The sequence below is a fragment of the Mobula hypostoma genome, chromosome 8 (assembly GCF_963921235.1).
Source record: "Mobula hypostoma chromosome 8, sMobHyp1.1, whole genome shotgun sequence".
In the NCBI taxonomy this organism is placed as follows: domain Eukaryota; kingdom Metazoa; phylum Chordata; class Chondrichthyes; order Myliobatiformes; family Myliobatidae; genus Mobula; species Mobula hypostoma.
The window spans coordinates 37893937-37917947 of NC_086104.1; the positions used below are offsets into that span (position 1 = coordinate 37893937).

The 24011-nt window shown below is 39.3% G+C and overlaps 1 long non-coding RNA gene across 1 annotated transcript in view; it reads right to left on the reverse strand.

Moving 5' to 3' along the window:
* Nucleotides 1-458: 458 nt before the first annotated feature.
* Nucleotides 459-24011, reverse strand: part of LOC134350472 (uncharacterized) — a 40530-nt gene continuing 16977 nt past the window's right edge. The window contains exons 3-4 of the long non-coding RNA XR_010018904.1: nucleotides 2655-2838; nucleotides 459-600 (exon numbers count right to left, since the gene is read on the reverse strand). This is a non-coding gene — a long non-coding RNA (uncharacterized LOC134350472). The remainder of the gene's footprint in view (nucleotides 601-2654; nucleotides 2839-24011) is intronic.

Consider the following 24011-nt stretch of genomic DNA (forward strand, 5'->3'; position numbering starts at 1 on the left):
GAGTTAGGCTAACATCTGCTTCTCTATCCACCTCCATAATTTGCAAGCACTGTGTGTCGTATCATCTAGCTTGTTGCTTGAACAAAGGCACAGGAGGTGTAATATTCTAAACTTTCTCTGTTTGACTAAAGAATTTTTAACCTATACATAAATTATAAATCAACTACTGCTTAAAAAATATACCAAGGACTGTGTAATTGCATTAAACAACATCCCTGTGTGAAATATTCCTTGTTTTTACCATTTCTAATTAGTCAGCAACTTCTGTATAATCTGGTAGGGAACACAAGGAAAAATGGAATTCAAAATATGGCATTGTGCTCAAATAAAGCGGTTTTCTAACAGAGTGATATGAAGACAAAATACTGTCTTCAAAATAATGAAGACTATATTTGAAACAAAAAATTCAAAGTTAAATAAAAGTCATTTATTCACAAATATGGAACACCATGGCGATTTCTGATAGTTTGTTGTTTTATGAGTCAGCATTACTGACTGCTATATAGTACGCTACACAGCAGTAGAGAGTGGATAATTTCAGTGATTCACCTAAATAACTTCTGATTTCTTTCTTCGTGAGGATTAGCAGACACCAAAACTCTGAGATAAAAACAGACAGAAATACTCAACAACATCTGTAGCGAGAAGAATCAAAGTTAATAAAGCGCTATAGGAAAAGATAGAAATTGTCAACTGAAGAGAAAGGGAGGTGTGGTGGAGAGAATATTGAGAAGGAATGTGGCAGTAAAGACCAAGCATTTTCCTTCAGGGAATTTGGGAAAAAGGTGACATCAGGGAGCACAATATGTATTGACCATAAAAACAACATTGGCAGAGACTTGGAAAAGGTCATCTGCCATCTCTTATCTGGTGATTGTTTGTGATGCAAGGAGGCCACAGAGGTAGGAGACAAAGTAAATATATATTATTTTAGATAGTCCGTAAAAAACACACTGTTAGGATCATGCAAAGTTTACCAGGCTATAAAGCTATATAGTCACAGTGAACTGGAGTATTTCCTATAAATTAATTCAGTATTTTAAGCTGACATATCCCTCAAATCAAGAAATTTATGAAATTAGGGCATATATTTATATATTAGTTTAGCACACTGCTAACTTAAACCCCATGATTGAAATGTAAACTCTGATATTCCTCGTTCCTAATTCATCTGGTGGTAACAGAGTCTTGTCATCTTCAGAAGTTTTCTGATGACTCTGCCATAGTTGGATGCATCAGCAAGGGAGATGAGGCTGAGTACAGGGCTACGGTAGGAAACTTTGTCACACGATGTGAGCAGAATTATCTACAGCTTAATGTGAAAAAGACTAAGGAGCTGGTGGTAGACCTGAGGAGAGCTAAGGTACCAGTGACCCCTGTTTCCATCCAGGGGGTCAGTGTGGACATGGTGGAGGATTACAAATACCTGGGGATATGAACTGACAATAAACTGAACTGGTCAAAGAACACTGAGGCTGTCTACAAGAAGGGTCAGAGCTGTCTCTATTTCCTGAGGAGACTGAGGTCCTTTAACATCTGCCGGACGATGCTGAGGATGTTCTGCAAGTCTGTGGTGGCCAGCGTTTGCTGTTGTGTGCTGGGGCAGCAGGCTGAGGGTAGCAGACACCAACAGAATCAACAAACTCATTCATAAGGCCAGTGATGTTGTGGGGATGGAACTGGACTCTCTCACGGTGGTGTCTGAAAAGAGGATGCTGTCCAAGTTGTATGCCATCTTGGACAATGTCTCCCGTCCACTACATAATGTACTGGGTGGGCACAGGAGTACATTCAGCCAGAGACTCATTCCACCGAGATGCAACACTGAGTGTCATAGGAAGTCATTCCTGCCTGTGGCCATCAAACTCTACAACTCCTCCCTTGGAGGGTCAGACACCCTGAGCCAATAGGCTGGTCCTGGACTTACTTCCTGGCATAATTTACGTATTACTGTTTAATTATTTATGGTTTTATTACTATTTAATTATTTATGGTGCAACTGTAATGAAAACCAATTTCCCCTGTGATCAATAAAGTCTATGAATATGACTACGACTATAATCTATCATATTATCAAGTTTTAGCCTAAGATCCAACACACCATAAGCACAGAGTTCATAAATGGAAAAAGATAGGGAACGTGACTAGCTGTTGGCTTCAGGGCCTTCTCATTGCCTCCTTTTGGGGTCCTCCAGCATGGAAAGAGGCAAATGATGGGTCATGCCTAACACCCGTTAGCTTACATGCCCTTTATTTCCTTTATTGCATATTATTGCACTCTGCCACATATCTTCTCACTATGGATCGGGAGTCAAAGAAAATTTCCAATCTATAATAAAAGTCTGTCCTTTTTGTTATAAGCTCTATTATGTTAGAGAAAGACAAATTAGTAGAAACATATTAAGTGTTTGCACAGCTGTATCACCAAAAGGCAAAAGGAAGGGGGAGGGCTAATGCTTTGCTGCTGCTTGTACGTGGGATGGGGAGGGGAGGTTTTGGGGTTCTAACGTTTTCCCGTCATTTATTCTTCGGGATTTTTCTTTTCCGTTTTGTAGATGTCTGTAAGAGTAAGAATTTCAGATTGTATACTGTATACATTCTCTGATATTAAATGGAGCCATTGAGCCATATATTTAAATGCATTTTTCACTTACTTTTAAGCAGGATAATATTTGTATTACTCTGGCCTGAATCACACTGGGACTCCTGTATGAGCAATTGATTAATTTCTGTCACTTTTCAATGACTTTAGGTCATGATTAAGTGTTCCCATAACTTTATTTTTTCCTCAGCATTTCTTCTTTGGATTCATGCCTAGCCGTAAAGGTCAAGGCACACCTGGAACAGAAGGGAGTTAGTTGGCAGTGAATATTCTGTGCATAATCATAAAGAAGTGCAATTCCTACACTTTCTAAAGAGCTTCTTCCAAATTAATCCACAAATCTGCTTTCTCAGTGGTTCTGTTGGATTGGTCAGTTGAAATAACTTCAGTCCCTTGTCAGATCTAACAAGGATAGAGGTCTCACAGCATTCATCCCTGTGCTTACCAGGAACGCAGAAAATACTTTGCATGAGATTCCCTCAGCATTAGCCAACCCAGCTCCAAAACATCTGCATTACGGGGCAGTATTTCAAGAAATATGACTGACAAAATGAAAAAAAAACAATACTTATATTGTTGTTGTCATAAAAGGAAATGCAAATGCCAATTTATACAGAACAAGCTCCCAAAAAGTGAAAAAGTAATCCTCATGAGATCTGTTTTAACAGTATTGGTTCTTTGAGACCTAATTTCATGAGCAGATCTAATCAGAATATTTTGTTATTAGGACACCCAAGTATTGTTTCTATTCTTCACAAGTGCAGCTTGGTTGGATCTCATTTCATTCATGTTCACAAGTTTACAAATTTAATTTATCAATCCAGTAAGGTGGTGGTGCACTCAGAAGCAGAGACCACCCGGGATCCAATCAAAAGTGTATTGTAAGTCTTTTTAATGATCACAAGTCACTGCTGGTCACTAAGAGCATCAAGTACTGCAGAAATATCCCATCAGTGAGTTGCTCAATAGCGATGGAGCTGGACTTACTGCGTACCGTTGTGTTGTTGCCTAGACTTATTGTGTTCCACTGTACCGAGGCGGTGCACGTTCCAGCAAAGTGATTGACTTTGACATTTCTCAATGTGATCGCAAGACTCTGTTGGACATTGGTAATATAAAATACTGCAAGTCCTTTTCACTGGTTCATTGGCGAGACCGACGGCAGGGGAGCTGCATTCAAGCTCAAGTTCAAATTTAACTACCGTTTAATTATATGTGAATAGAGTCAAGGTGCAAAACATACACAGCGCAAGGCACATTAGCATACACTGGTTAAGACGACAAGTAGATATACAGTCTCACAAAAAAAATGGCTCGAGTCCCTGAGCGACATGTCCTGTAAAGTGATGGTGCATGAGCGCTGTTGGCAAGAAAACGGGGTTGCCGGCAGTATGAATGCATGTAAGCAATCCAGTTTGTCATCCCACCAACCAAACACTGGAGGGCAGCACCAATGGAGGGCAAAGTTATTATGTATATTTAAAGTGGAGTTTGATAGATTGTTGATTAGTGAGGGTGTCAAAGGTTATGAGGAGAAGGAAGGAGAATGTGTTTGAGGGGGATAATAATGAATGGCAGAGCAGACTGAATGGGCTGAATGGCCTAATTCTGCTCCTATGTCTTATGGACTTATAAGAAATTTCATAACATATTGCCAATCGACCATATATACCCTGCCTTAATTTTCTACACCAATAAATTGCTTTCCACCCCTATCCACAGATTCACTGAAGCTTTTAAAATCAGGCGCCATAGTATATTTGCAAAAGTCGCTGCTGCCACATGGGTTTATGATAGCTTGGGGAATTCAGGTGTAAAACTAGCCATCATTTGGCACTTTTGACAGCATTTCGTGTTGTCCAGAAGGAGCTTCTACTGTCCCACAACTTCCTCAATCAACCCATCAGTAAATCACCATCACTCCTGCTGTTCCATCAATCAGCTTCAGCAACAGCCCTCAATCATTCTTTTTACTACCTTCTAAATCACTTATTTCAAAAAAGGTGTGATATTTAATTCAATCTATTGCCAGCCTCTGATCCCCACCAAAAACACTGACAGCTGGAGCTGTCCCTAGTTACTGTTTTATACAACTTGTTCACGTATTTGACCAGCCTATCAACCATGCTGGATAATAGCCACAAAATAGTCTTATATCGCTGTTAAATTCAACAGGGCCTTCACATGGCTTTTTTTTAAAATCAGGATCTCCATCAATCTCTTCTACCATACAGCTGCCCTTCTCCATTCTCGCCTATCCATAAATGTAAAAACAAATAGGAGGAGTTTCTATAGATAATTAAAAAAAAATAAAGTGGATGTTGCTTCTATAGAAAACAAGTCTGGAGAAGTAACAATGGGGAAAAAATGTCAGATGAATTAAATAGGCAAATTTCATCAGAGTGCACTGTAAAAATGGAGTCTTCATCTCCAATACACTATAGGTGTAATCTGGGAACTGGAGGGGTGACAGGAACTCAGCGAAGTTGTAATCACCAGGGAAGTGATACTGAGGCTTTATCCTAGGATATTAAATGAAATGATTAACGAGATTCTTGAAGCATTGGCTTTAATTTTCCAATGTTCACTGGATTTGGGGAAAATCCCAGAGCAAATATAACTCCATTATTCATAAAAGGAGACAGAAAGCAGGAAACTACAAGTTGGGCACAAATTATAAAAGATGATGCTTCAACAGTTGTTGGAGAAAACGCAAGTTTATAATGTGAAGACGAATGGACAATTGGCTGGAAATAGAAAGTTGCAATAAGGGGGTCTTTTTCTGGTTGGCAAGAAGTGATGAATAAGGGGCTGGTGTTAAGACCTCACATTTTTACAATGTATATAAATAACTTGCATGAAGACACCAAAAATGTAATTGTTAAATACACTGATGACACAATGAAAAGGAGCAAAACAAGCTGTGAAGAGGACATAAGGATGCAACCTCTTTCAATCTTCGGAGAGGTTAAGGAAAATTAAACAGAAACACATAATTTAAGAAGTGGGAGAATGGGGAGCTCTCGGATGTGATGGGATGTGTGTGTCCTAGAGCATGCTTCTCAGTAGACTAGAATACAAGGACTACCATTAATGAAGGGAGCTAACAGGATGTCTATCAGGATGTCAAATCATGGTGTGCCACAGCTCAGAACGTGTCCGGTTGAATCACTGCTCTCAGGGATAAATTATCGCACTCTTAGTTCAATCTCGTTTGGTCTGTAATACTTTCTCTACAAAAATAACCATTGCCTTTCATCTGGGTCTCCAGATCTTAACCACTGAATGCACTGCCAGAAAATATCTTTGATTTTACCAGTTTCTTACAACTGGAAGCATGTTCTCAATGGAACATCAGAACATGCAACACTCTTCACCTGACTGTACATTATTCCTCACCATCCTTCCACATCTTCATGCAAGTGAATCAAGCTGCAAAACAGAGTTACTTTGACTGATGTTGAAGTACTGGATTAGCTCATCTCGGCCGAGCTGGGAAGAGTTCAGTTACAGACATGTGAGATAACTGCAAAAAAATGTTAAACTACATTATAATTAGCCAGAACAATGATGGGATTACTTGCAGCATAAGAGAGCTACAATGGGTGCTCTTTCTTGTTCAGATACAATGGTGGCTGTTTTTTTCACCAAGTCCTCTGCAGCTCTGATGGTGACTGTGTCAGGAGGTGGATTCCAAGACACCAATTCAGAAGAAACTTTAGCATGCCTCCAACTCAGTTCAGGAGTGATTTGCACTGCTCCTGTTCCCATAGTAGTGGCCTTCTCTTCTTCTTAATAGGAGAGTTTGTAAAAGGGAGTTATTTTCTGAATAAGTTTAGTCAGTTAAAAAATTTTTAAATGGAAATCTGAAATAAAAACAGAAAATGGTGAAAACTCAGACATTTTCCCTGACCTGAAATATTTCTCCTTCCAAAAATGCTGTCCGACCTGCTGAGTGTTTTCTGTTGTTCATCTCAGTGAGTTGTTGCAGCAAATCTTGCAGATAATATGCCCACCATGTCAGAGCTAGTGAATGGGAATACTGAGTACAGTGGTAGCAACATTACTAACATGGCCAGCAATTCCACAAAGGAAAGCAATTCAACCAGAATGACTACTTCTGATTTGTTTCAGTCACAAAACCATGAATGTAAATATGTAAATATTAGAAGAGATTGGCATAGAGTTCAACTGTGACATTCTTTTAGCTGAGTGACCTCCTAAACTATACTTATGCTTACAAAGTAAGAAATGACATTCTGGTAAGTTCTGGACATAATACTGCCTCTGTAATTGTGTCCAGGGGTGAAAAGCTACAGCAAAGCTTTAAAAATACACAGACTTTTTAAAAAGTAGACCTGAACGCTGGAAGGTGAACCTCTCATTCATCAGTCTCAGTTCCCCATTCCCAACCCACCACCGCTCACTAGCATCCAGCCTGCAACTCAATAGAAATGATCTGGCATTAAGTTCTGGCCCCTTTAATCAGACAGGAGAAGATTTCACTGTGCAACATTGTGCTATCAGTGAAAAAAGGAGCTTGGTGCAACGTTAAAGAAACGATCTGGAGCAAAGAGGGACAAAGAAATCTCGGAGGTTCATTTATTTTTCATAAGGCAATATTTAATAAGATTTCTCAAATCTTTTGAGGTTTTGAGGACATACTGCTGACATATGAAGTTAAAAATGTAGGCAGCACACAGAGGCTCCACCTATTCTTTGATAAGACAGTACCAAGTGAAACCTAAGGTAACCACAAGCTTTGCAAATAAAATATTTGATGGGTCCAATTTATATTTTATAGCTCTTTTACAGGGGCACTCAGGTAAATAGTTCACACTTGACAATGTATTACTTTTTTACAGTCAAGTCCTTGAAAAAAATATTTTACCTTGAACACACCTCGCCTTTTATGTGAGAAAAGCCTTGGGGAGACATAATGAATTATAATTAATCTACATTAGCTATTGGTAAATGTTTGGAAGACAAAGAAAGCAAAAGCAAATTAAACGGCCAGGGAAATTTTTATTCACATTGAAAAATCACTGCCATTGAAATTCAGTAGATGAAAAGAGACTGTTATTTGAAACGTGCACTTAAGTGTTGTTTATTTAAACTGCGTATTTTTGCAAAATATTGTAAAACTTTAAAAATGAACTGCAGCCAGGACTTGATGGCAAGCACAACATGTAACAAGCTCCACATAGCTTGAAACTCATTCTTTTTGACAGCTCCCTAGACTTTCTTCACAAAAATCTGGAAGACAGATTTGTCAATGGAAGTTCTTCTGATGCAAAAGACATGGCCCAGAATGCGTAAAATGTTACTTAGTTTGCGTTATAATGAGTGCACGTTGATGCATTACAGATTACAGATTGGGATCATATGGTTTCAGTTGAAATCACTCAATTTTGCCAATACTTGCAAAATAACAAAAGATTAGTTAATGTCAAAAGCAATATACTTTAGATACACAAACAATTTTTCTTTGGTATATGTTCGAAATCCAGTTTTCTGAAATTATGTGACATCTGTTTCACTCAGATAGCAAGAGACATGAAAATAGCCATAGGAAATTACAATTTGTTTCCAGAATATGATGTACAAGATTTCTTTGTTTTTCAAGGGCATCTTTCATAATTTGTGAAATAGTTATGAATTTGGATCAGATATTATTTGTGGGAATGTATTTTATTCTCCGGGCATAGTTGCGAGGATGATGTGGGAACATGCATTCAAATGTTGAGGAAATTCATTTACTGATTAATCTTATGTTGCAATGATTCGATGCTTTCAAGCAACAAGGAAGGTGTGGTCAGGGTTTCATTCCAAAACAGAGGGTTCCAACCGGGGGGTCCACAGACCCCTTAGTTAATGGTGGGGGGGGCAATGGCATTAAAAATGATAGGAATCCCTATCGTATAAGAAAGTATGTTCATCTTATTCCATTTAAAAGCAGGATTGGCGCCAATATTTCCCCATATTCAGGACACTGTTATTTCCTGATATTATCCCTGATGTTGTGTTGCCTTCCCCAATTTTATACAGTTATTAATTCTGCATGGCATGTTCATTAGGACATTTTGGAAGAGGTAAAAGACAGAAGAAATCTTAGAAGAAAGTGTTAGTGCCCCTACCTTTAACCTGCCTGTACATTTATTTTCAATTACGAGTTTATATTTGCCAATCAAATGCTCCTTCAGTATTTTGTGCTGGAACAATATTTGAAACTACAGACGACCCTCGCTTTAAAACCATACAGGTTATAGATATTTAGCTATAAATATTTCACAAGTTACCACACAAAATTTTGAGATATGGTAACTTCCTCAGCCTATTTTAAAGCTTTTGAAACATTTTTTTAGCACAGCCTTTAACACAAAATCATTTCAAGGAGCATTATGAATTTTGTTCCAAATGTTGCAAGTCTAAATGATTACATGGCTAAATGCATTGCTGAATTGTGCTGAGTAGTTTTTTCCCCAAACCAGGTCAGCAACAGTTACAATGCAAATGCACTCACTCATTCATAAAGAAATCTCATAAAACTAACTAAAAAGTTAAGATTGCTACAATTGCATAAAATGTTGATTATCTGATGCAGCACGCAGCAGAAATAGTTTTTAAGGAAACTAAAAGACTGTGCTTTTTAACCACTTTGCCCATGAACAGACAGATTCTCGTTATCTTACTTTGCCTAGTAGGATGGTGTGCAATAGTTAAGTTATAGAACTAGCAAACAAAGACCTATACAAATAATCCAGGGTTGTGATAGGGGCTCCAGATGTTAAAAGCTGTACAATGGTGAGAGTCATACCTTGCACAAAGGAAGATTGTTATTGTTAATCATCCCAGATTCAGGAACTCCTCAAGTCAATTATGCTCAACTATTTTATCAATGGCTTTCCTTCTGTTATAAGATCAGAAAAGAGTTGCTCACTGATGATTGCAGAACATTCAGTACTATTTGCAACTCCCCTACAAATGAAACAGTCAATGTCTACATAGTGCAAAATTGAGACATGAACTAATTAGTGGCAAATAACATACACTTCACAAAAGTGCTAAGAAACAGCCAAATCCAACTTGTGAGAATCTCAGCTCCCACCTTTAACATTCAGTGATATTACCATAATTCAGTCCCTCATCATTCATATCCCAGTGGGTTCATCATTGAACCAATATTCAAGCAAACAAGCCAGAATAGTTATGGCTACAAGAACAAGTCAGAGTCTGGGTATTCTTTTACAAATGACCTATCTCCTGAAACCTCAAAGCTCTTCCACTATCTACAAGGCACAAGAAAATAGTATGATGGAACACTCTCTGCCAGATGAGTACATCACCAGCAATGTTCAAGACTTTCTACTCTGGTACACTGTCCACATAGTGATGAGATACAGAGGATTGTAACTAACAAGTTCCTAAGAGTGAACTTCACCTACAGCCTGTCCTGGTCCAATCATGTAGACACCATGTCTGAGAAAGTACACCAATGGTTTTACTTCCACAGGAGGCTAAAGGAATTTGGCATGCCCCATCTCCCCTTTCCTGTTTTTTTCAATGCATCGTAGAAAGCATTCTATCTGGATGCATAAATACTTGGTAACCAACTGTTCTACACATGACTGTAAGAAACTGCAGCAAGTTGTGGACACAACTTAACACATCATAGAAGCAAGCCTTCCCTCCATGTACTCTGCCTAATAAAGCAGCCAGCATAATCTACTCAGGGTTTGTTGACCATGAAGTTCTAAATTCAAAGAACTTAAGCCCTGTCCAATTTAAGTAGCTATGGGTACTCTCACTAAACCACCCACTCTTCAAAGGACAGATCAAACCCCTTGTCTATCCTCCACAGCAAGCTTAGCTGCCAACTCCCATTTAAACACCATTTACTTTTAGAGATACACTTTTAAATTTAGATAAAATTCTTAAAAAACATTTAAAACTCTCAGAAAATTTCCATTTTATAAAAGATTTCCAGATTACAAAAGATTTCCAAAACATGGGTGCAATTTCTATTAGCTAAAAAGACATACCTATGAGTTGCAGATGGACGAGTTGTCTGTCACAGATTCAAAAGGAGAATGGATTCTAGCTCATCTCATCTTTCTGTCATTCTTCTTGATGTTCCTTGACCATTCTTAACAAGTCTGACTGCTCCCTTATATTTATACCGTTTCTCTGCCACTTGGGTGACTTCACACACATGTGATCTTTTTTCCAATACCTTTTCACACAGATGGTCTGAAAGCTTCTGGGTTTCATTTACCTACAATAAATGCTGTGAATTTATGACTCTTTGACTGCACAAATCTTCTAACTATTAATTGATCAGCTATTTTATATGCTAAGTGACAGTATCAGTTTGGTCTGCAAGCTTCCTTGAACTAAATAACTTAGCCAGTGTTGTCTGGTTTGACACAAGCCAATTAACATAAACCTATTGTCCTACACTGCAACCAGCCCATGCTGTGGGCCACCATCCTGTGCTCTAGAGACAATGCTGTTTGTTTGTAAAATTCTCTTCTTAACCTCCGATCACTTATTGTTTGCCAGTTACATTCAGAACTGACAACTGGCTCTCAATTATAGCAAGAAGCTAAACAAAGAATATTGGGTGGAAGTTTCACTTACTCAGAAACAACTCCTTGATCTCCAGAAGTGTCAGCTGCTATGCTCAGAAAGATAAAAACACCCTGTGGGTCCTAGACAGTGAATATCCATCTCAAATCAAAGACCCCGTCTCAGATATTCTCTCTTATCCCTCTTCCACCAGGCAGAAGATCCATAAGCCTGAAAGCTTATGTCACTAGGCTCATGGACAGCTTCTATCCTGCTGTTACAAGACTATTGAATGGTTCCTTAGCATGAAAAGATGATTCTTGACCTCACAATCCACCTTGTTATGATCTTGCAACTTATTGTTTACCTGCACTGCAGATTCTCTGAGCTGTTACACATAAATCTGCATTGTTATTGTTTTACCTTGTTCTCCCTCAATGCATTGTTTAATGATTTGATCTGGATGAAAGTATGCAAGACAAGCTTTTCACTGTGTCTTGGTACATATAACAGTAATAAACTAATTCCAGTTCACTTGATGAACCCCGATTCATCACCATTAGCATTCATTCCCTCCATTACAAGCACACAGAACAAGTGCATTGCAATTCCCACCCAGGCTGCTCTGATAGTACTCCCCAAACCTATGGACCCAACAGCCAAGAATATCAAGAGTAGCTATCACATGAGAACACCACTATCTGCAGTTTCCCCTCTAAACCATCCTAACTTATAAATATGTGACTGTTCTAAATCTTGGAACACTCTGCCCTGTCATATTGTCAGAATATGTCCTCCAGAAGGACAGAAGAGTGGTTTAAGAAGTTAGCCCACACTTTCTTATAGGGAATGGTGGATAAATAGTTAGTGCAGGGCTCACCAGAAACAGCCAAAATCATTATAAAAATTTAATGAATGAATAAAAAGCTACTTCCCACTCTCGTTTTAGGAACACTGGCAGTTACAGTACAGTATACCACCTAGATCATTATCAGTCCTGTCTAAAGGTGCAATAGCAAGGGAGAGATGGCAGAGAAATCAGTTCACAATGAATGAAACTGCCTAGAATCTGGGTTGTAGAATGTTGCTACTCATGCTTTGTTGATAGCTCAACAAAACTCAAAGTAAATTTAGTACAAATGTACATATATGTCACCATTAATTTTCTCAAGGACATACTCAAAAAATCTATAATAGAATAATAACCATAATAGAATCAATGAAAGACCACACTGCCTGAGTGTTCAACCAGTGTGCAAAAGACAACAAAAGCAAATTCTAAGAGAATGAAATAATAATAAAAAATAAATAAGCAATAAATATCGGGGACATGAGATGAAGAGTCCTTAAAAGTGACCCATAGGTTCTGGGAACATTTCAATGATGGGGTAAGTGAAGTTGAGTTAAATTATTCCCTTTGGTTCAAGAACCTGATGGTTGAGGGTTAATAACTGTTCCTGACCCTGCTGGTGTCAGGTTTTGGGTTTTGAGGCTCCTGTACCTTCTTTACTTATGGGATTATGGAAATTTGCTCCCTAAGTTTCAATTTGCCATTGAGCTGTGAAGGACACCATTGCTAAGCTTAATTTTAACTGAATATGAATGTACTCACACGTATATTAAAGATTCTGAAGAGCAACTAATTGCAGAGAACTTAGCCGTAAGGCCCCAGTCAGAGGTGCTTAGGCAAATTTGTTCTTTTCATAGACTAAGTTCTGCTCATTTGACATATAGTATTAAATGATTCTGGTTGTCTTCTATTGTGGATGACTGAGTTTTTCAAGAAATTAAAATGAACAAATAGTTTCAATACCAAACTTTTTTACTTCTTTATGAGAGATAAAACAATTTTTTTTAAAAGGCGTAAGATTTGATACTACATTAAATTCATTCACTTTGTTTTTCCTTTGATCAAAGCCTTGAGTCCAGCTCAGACTCATTCAGATGAACTCTCTCTCCCATGCTCTCTCATACTCTCCTCCAGACAAATATTATTGTTTTTGAGCAGAAACTGTTTATGTAATTTAAATAAAGATAGAGCAACCCAATACTTAGATCAAAAGAAAATAATTAAAAGAAAATTTAGGGACAAAGATCACACTAGATAAGTCATGACTTCAATAAAAATTAGAAGAGATATGGAAGGAGTGGAAAATGAGTAGAAAGCTTTAAGTGCACATTCCATAAATGAAAAAAGAACTTCACAAGCTGCAAGCGCCTAATAGGAATTCTGACCAGTGCCTCCCACTTTTAGTTCCATTTAGTTTTATTAGATGGAAACTTGTAAATACAGGCCCCCAGATTTTCTCTTTTCGTTCCCAGACTGCAAAACCTCATATCAGTGATTTTCCCAGCACTACAGCTCCTCACTGAGGATGCGTGTTGGAAAATTTACATTTTTAAAAAAGAAAACAGAGGATCCGTGCCATCGTTCCATATAATGACATTGTCAAGAGTATTCTAGACACACAATGGTTAAACCCAGAACATTTACCAAGAAATGTTATGGTTGGAGCAGAAATTCTATATCCTGCTTATAACAGAAAGGCCAATTTGAAATATTTGTGCTAAGCCCACTAAATCACACAAGCTGGAACTGAACCATAATCAAAACATACAAAATATGAGCTTCTCCAGAAATATCTTTAGTCTATAAAAGATTATTGAAGAATGTGGGCTGAAAATGCTCACTATTGAAAGTATTTTTATTGCTTCACTTCCCCTCAGTTCTCACCAGGTAAAATCTTAACCAAAAAATATGGAGCAGGCTGCTTCTAAAGACTACCATCAGTACTAATGGATTATTATTCAGTAACCACCTCGAGTATCCTACAATGCTTCGCCTTTGATTTTTCTTACTTTGTTGTGCTTGGCCTCTGTTTTTACACTATTCAACAAATTGGGAAAAAGAATATACCAACATTTATGTGATCTTTAGATGTTCTAAATCACATTTACTGAGTCCTGTTGCAGAGTTTCAAATGAAAGCATCCACAATTCCTTTACTGTCCCTCCCCCACCCCACAGATTCTACTCACTCTTCTGAGTTCCTCTACTAGATGGATTCTTATTCCAGATTCCAGTACCTGTAGCCTCTTGAGTCCTATAGCTAGCTAAATGCTTTTGGTTTGCATTATGCTTGATATCCAAAATTACCAAAGTCATAATGGAATAAAAATTCATACATATTCTTTTTCCCTCTCCTCTTAATTACTTTGATTAACAAAAAGGAGAAACAAAATGAAAGTATATCACTTCAACGGCAAGCCTTATTTGAAATGTTACCTAACTTCAATTGCCATTTACAGAAGGGTACGTAACACCCTAATGTTCTCATCTCTTAGAACTGAGGTTTGGAGAGAATGCAGCATTGCAATTGAGTATTGTAATACAATGCCTGTTTTAAATCAGCATAATTTGAACAGAGCACACTCATACATGAAACTGCAGATCCAATAGACCTCATGGAATGTTATATATGAATTTTTAAACTTCTCTACTTCTGCAACGAAGGCACTAGCCATACTAGAGTCTCATTGTAAACAGGCTGCTATCTCCACAAAGCAGCAGAGAGGAATTTCAACCACACACTGTAAGCCCTTGTATGCTGCTATCTTCTAACTTCTGTTGGGGTTAAGGAATGAAAACTATCAAATTGAAAAGCAATGCAAGCAGAATAATTGTAACTATTTAAATGATTACATTTTTAAATAATCGGGATTGTTATATCTAGAACAAACCAAGCTGAATTATTTCATTGTCTGAGATCACAAATATATCAGTCCTTGAAGTCATAGAGCTTCAACTAACAGTCTAAAAGTTACTGCCTTAAAAAACCCATATGATTGTGTGACCTTACACTCACACATTCTTTATAAGATACAGTACGCAGTTACATTTTGAGGTTAAGTGAACCCCGTTAACCTTGAAATTATGATATTGGGAGAAATAATCAAAAATAAGTCTAAGAAACTCAGGAGTTTTTTACTTGAACACCATAAGCAGCGTGTTAAAATATGTCAGCAACAGAAAAGGAGAAGGTATCGTTAAATTCTGAATAGACCTGACTAGGTTAATGCTGATTGGTTCTTCTTAGGCAGGAAAAGTCTCAGATACAAAATTGGCTTGGTAGTAGCCAGAGATGGTGGTTACTTTTCAGATTGGAGGCCTGTGGCCAACAGTGTGTTACAGTGATGTGTGCTGGGTCCTCTGTTGTTAACAATTATATTCACAATTTGGTTAAGAACGTAGCTGACCTGTTTAGTAAGTCCGCAGATGACACCAAAATTAGTGGGACAGCAGATACTGAAGAAGGTGGTCTCAGATTACACCATGATCCTGTTCAGCTAGGAAAGTGGGTCGAGGAATAGCAGATGGAACTTAACTCAGTCAAGTGTGAAGTATTGCCTTTTGGTGAGATAAACCAGGGGTAGGAGATACGCAGTTAATTGCAGAGCCCTGGAGTGTGTTGTAGAACAGAGAGATCTGGGGGTACAAGTGCATAGTTCCCTGGAAGTCATGACACAGGTAGACAGGTGGTGAAGAAGTCCTGTGACATGCTTGCCTTTATCAGACAGGGCATTGAGCACGTGAGTTTGGATGTCATGTTATAACTATTCTAGACGCTGTGAGACGATACTTAGGAGTTTTAGAGCCACAGAGAAATACATGGAGGAAACAGGGTCTTCAGCCCAACTCATCCCTGCTGACCACGATGCCCATCTAGGAGAATCCCATCTGCCCACCTTTGGCCCAGATCCATCTGAACCTTCCCTATCCATGTGTCCGTCAAGGTGATATCCTTCTTTGCTGTCTATGATACTGCCTATTTAATACTGACTGTGAACTTACTATGTTTGCACATTGTAACACACACAAAACGCTGGAGGAACTCAGCAGGACAGGCAGCATCTAGGAGAAGAGTACAATCAATATTTCAGCCCAAAACATCGACTGTACTCATGTTCTGGATGCCACCTGGCCTGCTAAGATCCTCCAGCATTTCGAGTGTATTGCTCGCATTTCCAGCATCCGCAGATTTTCCCTTTTTTTCGTTCGTACATCCTCGACCACAGGGGTGAAGCAAGATGAAGGGCCTCGGCTTGAAATTCTCACTGCGCATTTCCCTCTGTAGCTGCTGTCTGACCTGCTGAGTTCCTCAGCATTTTGTGTTTTCTGTTGCTCAGAACTTCCAGCACCTGCAGAATCTCTTGTGTTTACATTCTCATCCAAATCATTTATATAAATAATAAAAACCAATCCCTGTGGCACACCATTGGAAATAGGCCTGCATTCCCAAAAAAAAACTTGTTCCCATCACCGTCCTGCACCCTACCATCAACCAATTGTGTGCGGTTCTGCTCACCTACTGTAGGTGTAGGAAGGATGTCATTAAGCTAGAAAGGATGAAGTATAGATTCACATAGCTGTTACTGAGACGGGATGATGTGAGTTATAAGGAGAACCCAGATAGGCCGGGAACACATGAGGCTGGGGGTAGACCTTACAGAAGTTTAGAAAATCATGAGGTGCAAAGATATGATATTTTCCCCACAGGATGGAGGTTGGGGGGAGAAGGTTCTAAAACTTAATATCAGAGGGGACCTAGGGGGCAACCTTTTCACGTGGTGGAAGGCTGGTTATGTGGAACAAGCTGCCAGAGGAAGTGGTTGGGGCAAGTATTATCACGACATTTAAAAGTCAGATACTCGGATAGAAACGGATTGGAGATACATTGGCCATTTTCAGCCAGATGGGACTAGCTCAGGTATATAACTTTGTTGGCATGAACAACCTGACCAAAAGGGCCTGTTTCTGCTCTGTATGACATTTAGAGTCTACGACTAATCTCCTGATCTAATTTCTAAATCTCGGATCTCAAAGACAGATCTGAGATCCAGAGGACTCTTTTTTAGTTCATGGGTTTTGAATCTTTTGAATATTCCATCTCTGAGAGTTATGGGGTCAGCCATTACGTCTGTGCAAGAGTGAGGCCGAGAAGTGTTTGGATTCCAAAGGAATCAGAGAATAAGATCAAACAGGAAGGTGGAATTTAGAAAGAAAAGCCATGATCTAGTTGAACTGTTTCACGCAATTTTGTTCTTACAAACCAGTTGACAGGCAAGTCAATAGAATGGAGAAAGGGAGAGAACCACATATTAAAAAAGAACAGGGGGAAAAAAAAGAAAACAACTTTCAGTAATTCACGGCCTGTCTTTTTCTAGAATTATTTTAAAGTGTACACTCAATTTTCCATGAATTCAGCAGCAAAAGCACTCATGCTGCTTGGCTCCAACATCACTTTAAATTACTACGATAGATCAAAGAGCCACTTCTCTCCTCCCCCACCCCCACACCCTCTTCCTCCTTAATTTGACATGCCATGAACAAATCCTAGTTGTGTGCAATGATATGTTTATCCAAAGCTCAAATATCCTGTCAAAGAAAATTGCCTCTTTTAGCATGTCTTAGCTCCGCTTAATTCTGTAACCAAACAAAATTAGGAAGGTAGGCTGACGAAGCAGACACTTTCTAAACTTTATCTGACTCAATGCTGAAAGTTCCTGTTTTGTTAAGCAGATCAAAAACATTGGCATAGAAGGTTGATACAGAAATTCGGCAAGAAAACCCAATACATACACAAAAGACCACATTCAGGCTGCAGAACTAACCACCAGACACATGTCAGACTGGGCTAATTTGTATACGCTGTGTAGTTCAAAAGCTTTGTGGCTCCTCTTTCGTCAAATATATTTTTGACCTAGGAAATGGAACCTTTTTAGAAATGCACTCCTGAACCAACACCTCATTGTCGTATCGTTCCGTTGGAACAGAGATCTCACATTCAGTAGACAAAACTGAGAAGAAAGTTTAACATAAATTGAAAAAAAAATTAAAAGGCAAATGTTACTCTTTCGGCATAATTACTGTTGATTTAAATTAAATGTATATTTTAGATTAATTTGATAGTAATTATGCTGAAGTATTCACACTGCAAATTGCACATCCCATACCTGACTTACTTCTGTGGTAAATAGTTACAGAACAAATGACCCAGTTACCCACATTGTTCTAATGCCTTTTGTAACTGAAACAGCTATTGAAAAGTCCTTCCGTGTGATGAATAAATGGGATACTAAGTAGGGGTATCTATGCTTAAAGCTAACACCCACAATTATTGAAAGTCCCTTAAAAATCACCATGAATTAACTGTGAAGTTAAAGTTGAAGTTTTTTGCATTCCCGCTTCAGATCTGATCCCTGGCCTTGATTCTATCTTGGGGAGGTTTCCGGGTAGGGGGCAACACCAGGGATAACGACAAGGTATTACACTAAAACCCAGAGGGAGATTAGCTCACAGACCAATTTGCTTGTGTATGACTGGACCATATTTAGGCTGCAAAACTAACCACGAGGCACATGTCAGACTGGGCCAATTTATATATGCCATGTAGTTCAAAAGCTTTGTGGCTCCTCTTTAAACAAGCGCATTTTTGTCATTGAAAATGGAGCTTCTTTTAGAATTGCGCTCTACAGCTAACACCTCAAGGTTGTATGTGGAGTCTATGCTGAACCAGACACGATTCATTAGCTGGCTCGATCAAACAATTTAACCCATCACATTAAACTTGTTGCATTTCTGTGGGACACACCTAACCTCAACTGCTGCACCCTAGAGTAAATAAAGTGACTTTCTTTGGAGTAACCAGATCTGCCCTAAGCTGTGTCCAACCCAGCTCACAACATTAGCATTGGTAACATCTCAAATAGGGTTGCTGTTGCTTCTGGGTGAACCTTCCCATGCAGACCAGTAAAACAATTTCCAATGGCTCCCCTAAACTTTGTTAACTACACTCAGAAGTTGCAATTATGACCTGTGTGGAGATGAGTAGGGCAAGAATGAGCTTGTACATTTTGCAAACTGCCAGTGCTTTAAAAAAAAGAATATGTTTGTGATATTATGTTTTCTAAAGCCAAGGTATACCAAAGTTTACCAGAAGCCATTCCAATCATACTTCCATTATGCAATATTTTGCCAACAAAATTTTGGAGTAAAATTTCAACTTGCAATTTAGCCATGAAACTAGCATTCCACTTCTGCTCCCTGTTACAGAATTCACCTTCTTCCTATAGAGTACCTCAATGTGACTCACAGCAAAAGTCAGGCAAAACTGGACCCAAACCAAAGAGAGAGATAATAGGATAAGTGAGAAAGAAGATTATTCAAAGAGCGGGATTTTATGGAAAGTTTTAAAAAAGGAGAGAGGCAGAGAGAGCTAGAGTGGCCTACGTAGTGACCTAATTAGCTGAATATCAGTAAAGGAAGGAAATGATGCACAAATGGCAAGAGTCAAAGAAGTGGTGAGTTTAGTAGAGTGGCTGTAGATCCAGAGAACAGATCACTTTTGAAAAGCAACACACAACAAGGAAGAGAAACTCAGTGGGTCAGGCAGCGTTAGTGGAGTGAAATAGACAGTTGACATTTTGGGTTGAGACCCTTCATCTGGACCATGGTTTCCCAACCCTTTTTATGCCATGGACCCCTACTGTTAACCGAGAGGTCTGTGGACCCCAGGTTGGGAAACCGATCTAGACTGATTGAGCTCAGATGAAGGGTCTCGACCGAAATGTCAGTTTTCATTTCCTTCCACAGATGCTGCCTAACCTGCTGAATTCCTCCAGCTTTTCGTATGTTATTCCAGATTCCACCATTGTAGTCTCTTGAATTAATTAGGTTTAATTCTTGAAAATGCAGGTAGGCAATTTTCTTGATAAGTATAGGAAAGGTTATCAGGCAAAGACATTTTAGCAAAGAAAAGAAAATTTCATGGTAAGCCAACCTTCCCCATCAAACTCAAGGAAAACATCAGAGGCCAAATGAATGTTGAACGTTTCAGAAAAAAAAAGCTGAAATGAGGTATATTAAAATACTCAAAAATCATCTCATAGTGGGATTAAGTGTTTACAATAATTAATTCTACCTTACCCTAATGGTGCAGCAACTAATCTAATTAGATAGATAACTCAAACAGACATTACATAGTCTTATGGAAAACAAGTTTCAGAAGATGAACAGAAATGTGACTCACTGTGTTACAGCACAGAGATCTGAAAATTCTTTGGTTTCATCCTAGTTTAACGTATCAACCACAATGCTTTCATCTGTTTTTTCAGACTCAATATCATTGAGGTACTACAAATAAGAACTCCGGAGAAAATTATTTTTCACTATTTAATGAAAATCAATCGGCTTTTGGATAATAAAATGTAACCCTTTACAGACTTAAGCACTGAAAGTTGAACTCATTCACTCATGCAGTCTCTGAGCATATTGCAGAGTAATCTTCATTAAATTCAACAGTTGATAACATTAAAATACTACTAGACAATTTCTTAAGGGATTTTTGAGCAATGATTCTGCGTTACATTGATGACTGTATTGGTGCTGCTTCATGTACCCGTGTTGATCTTGTCAATTTCATCAAATTTGCCTCCAGCTACCATCTTGCCCATAAATTCAATTGGTCCTTTTCTGACACCTCTCTTCACTTTCTCTATCCCTCTGTCTCCACCTCTGGAGACAAACTGTCTACCGATATCTTTTACAAACCCACCAACTCTCATGGCTATCTTGACTACCTTCCCACCCTGTCTCCCGTATAAATATCAGTCCCTTTTCTAAGTTCCTTCGTCTCTGCCACATGTTCTTAGGATGAGGCTTTCTTTTCCAGGACATGAGAGATGTCCTCCTTCACCAAAGGACTGGGTTTCCCTTTCTTCACCATTGATGCTGCCCTTACCTGCATCTCTCCATTTCCTAGACATCTTGCCTCAGCCTTAAAAGTGATAGAGTTCCTCTTGTCCTCATATACCATCCCATAAGCCTCTTCATCTAACACATTATTCGCCACAGCTTCCGCCACTTTCAACGGAATCCTACCACCAAATACATCTTTAGCTCTCCCGCTCTCCACTTGCTCCCTCTGTGATTCCCCTGTCCATTCATCCACCTGACTCCCCCATCTCCCTCCTGGCACTCATCCCTGCAGACGGAAGCTGTGCTACATCTGTCCATTCATACCCTCCCTCTGCACCCTTCAAGGCCACAAACAGTCCTTCCAGGTGAGGCAACATTTCACCTGGGAATCTATTGAGGCCATCGACTGTATCCTCTGCTCCTAATGAGGCCTCCTCTACATTGGTGATATGGAACATAAATTGGGGGACCGCTTTGTTGAGCACCTTCACTCCATCTGCTAAAAGCAGGATTTTCCAGTAGCCAACCATTTCAATTCTAATCCCCATTCCCATTCTGCCATGTTGGTCCATGGTCTTCTCTCTACTGACATAATGAGACCACTCTCAGGTTGAAGGAGCAGCACTGCATATTCCATCTGGGTAGCCTCCAACCTGATAGCATGAACATTGTTTTCTCCTTCCAGTAAAAAAAAGTCCCTCCCCCTTCCCTCTTCTTCTATTCCCCACTCTGGTCTCTTACCTCTTCTCCTCAGCTGCCTATCACCTCCCACTGGTGTCCCCCCTTCTCTTTCTCCCAAGATGCACTCTCCTCTCCTATCAGATTCCTTCCTCTCCAGCCATTTACCTTTCCTACCTATCACTTTCTAGATTGTACTCCTTCCCCGCTCCCACCTTCGTATTCTGGCTTCTTCCCTCTTCCGCTCCAATTCTGATAAAGGGTCTCGGCCCAAAGCTTCAACTGTTTATTCATTTCCATAGATACCGGCCGGCCTGCTGAGTTACCCCAGCATTTTGGATGTGTTGAGCTTGGGCAATGACAAATCTGATGTTACTTTCGTGCTCATATGCTCAAGATTTTAATCTGGTGATTGAATTAGCTCAACAACTTCGGAATTAGCTAACCAAATGTGTGTAATGTCATTACTAGTTTTAAGAAAGGGATTGGCAAGGAAACAGAAACATTGAGAATGCTATCTTGACCCCGCAAGCTCCCTCAATAGCCCTCCCTCTACATTAGTCAAGAGCCTAGGGAAGCATATGGCCAAAATGACATCTCCCTAAAAGCAAATCACACGTGCAGATCCATATGGCTTAGGTAACTAATCCTGATTCTTCTGATAATTGCTCACAGCCTATTTCTATCACATTCTCTTTGGGTCTAGGCCTGATTCCAAGATCAGACTTACTTTTGTCCAATTCTGATGATGTGATTCTTTTGATTAATCTTTTCCTAGAAAAAAAAAGAGTAGGATTATATTAACAGCTTCTTTGTGAACCCAAAGATTTTGTGGCACACATCTGTTGGCAACTTCATCTGTTGAATCAATCTTCTAACTAAATTAATATTTGTGATTTATACTGTGTAAGTTAAATCCTTGTGTAAGTTAAATCCTTGGGTTGAACTATCAGAAATAGCCTTTATGCACAAAATTCCTATGTACAATGCTTTCATGTGAAAATACTTTCTACCTCATATCTCCAGTTAATAACCACTAAAATGTAGCATCTGATTATTATTGTAATGCTATTTGTGTGAGATATCTGTCTTCAAACTGACTACAGCAGCAAATATATTTTAAAATATGAAAGGTGCTTTGGAAAGTCCTGAATAATATCCTTCGACAAAACATCTGAATTTAGTTTTGATCAGATCAGAACCAATTGCATTTGGAGAACAAAACCTGAGAAACATCTTATTTTCTACCAGAAGCTAGGTAGGTATTGAATGTTAACACAAAATACTCTGCAGATGCTGGGGTCAAAGCAACACTCATAACACGCCAGAGGAACTCAGCAGGTCGGGCAGCATCTGTGGAAATGATCAGTCAACGTTTCGGGCCGAAACCCTTCGTCAGGACTGAGGAGGGAAGGGGCAGAGGCCCTATAAAGAAGGTGGGGGGAGGGTGGGAAGGAGAAGGCTGGTAGGTATTGAATGAATGTGATGTAACTTTGGTTGTCATCTGTACTGTAGCTTGAACTAATAGACCATATATTGTAGAATAGTACAACACAGAAATAGGTCCTTCAACCCATAATGTTATGCCAATCTAATTAAGCTAATGACAACTTCTGTCTGCATATAGTTCTGACCCCTCCATTCTCTGCATCTTCATGTGCCAATGTAAGAACCACTTACCAAATACTTCTACTGTACAGTATATGCCTGTGGTAAACCATATATATATATGTTGTAACTGGGTTACCTGTCTGGACACGCCCCTCTGCTGACTGCCCCTGTGGCTCCTCCCACAGACCCCTGAATAAAGGCGATTGGGCCTTGGCTCCTCCTCTCAGTCCAGGGGCAGACACTCAGCATGCTGGAGGTCACACTTAACTGCGAATAAAAGCCTTTGTGTGTGTGTGGCCAAGTGGTTAAGGCATTGGACTAGCGACCTGAAGAAATGAGTTCGAGCCCCAGCCAAGTCAACGTGTTGTGTCCTTGCGCAAGGCACTTAATCACACATTGCTCTGTGACAACACTGGTACCAAGCTGTATGGGTCCTAATGCCCTTCCCTTGAACAACATTCGTGTCGTGGAGAGGGGAAACTTGCAGCATGGGCAACTGCTGGTCTTCCATACAACCTTGCCCAGGCCTGCGCCCTGGAGAGTGAAGACTTTCCAGGCGCAGATCCATGGTCTCGCAAGACTAACGGATGCCTTTACTTTACTTAAAAGCCTTTCAGTATTTACCCTACTTCCAGTCTTTTGGAGTTATTGATGGTGCATCAATGCCTCCACCACCACCCTTGGCAGTGTATTTCAAGCACCCACCACTCTCTGTGTAAAGTATTTGCTCCACGCATCTCCTTTTGAAAAACTAATGTCCACAAGCTTTATTTCAAAATATACTTGTTGTTAAAGA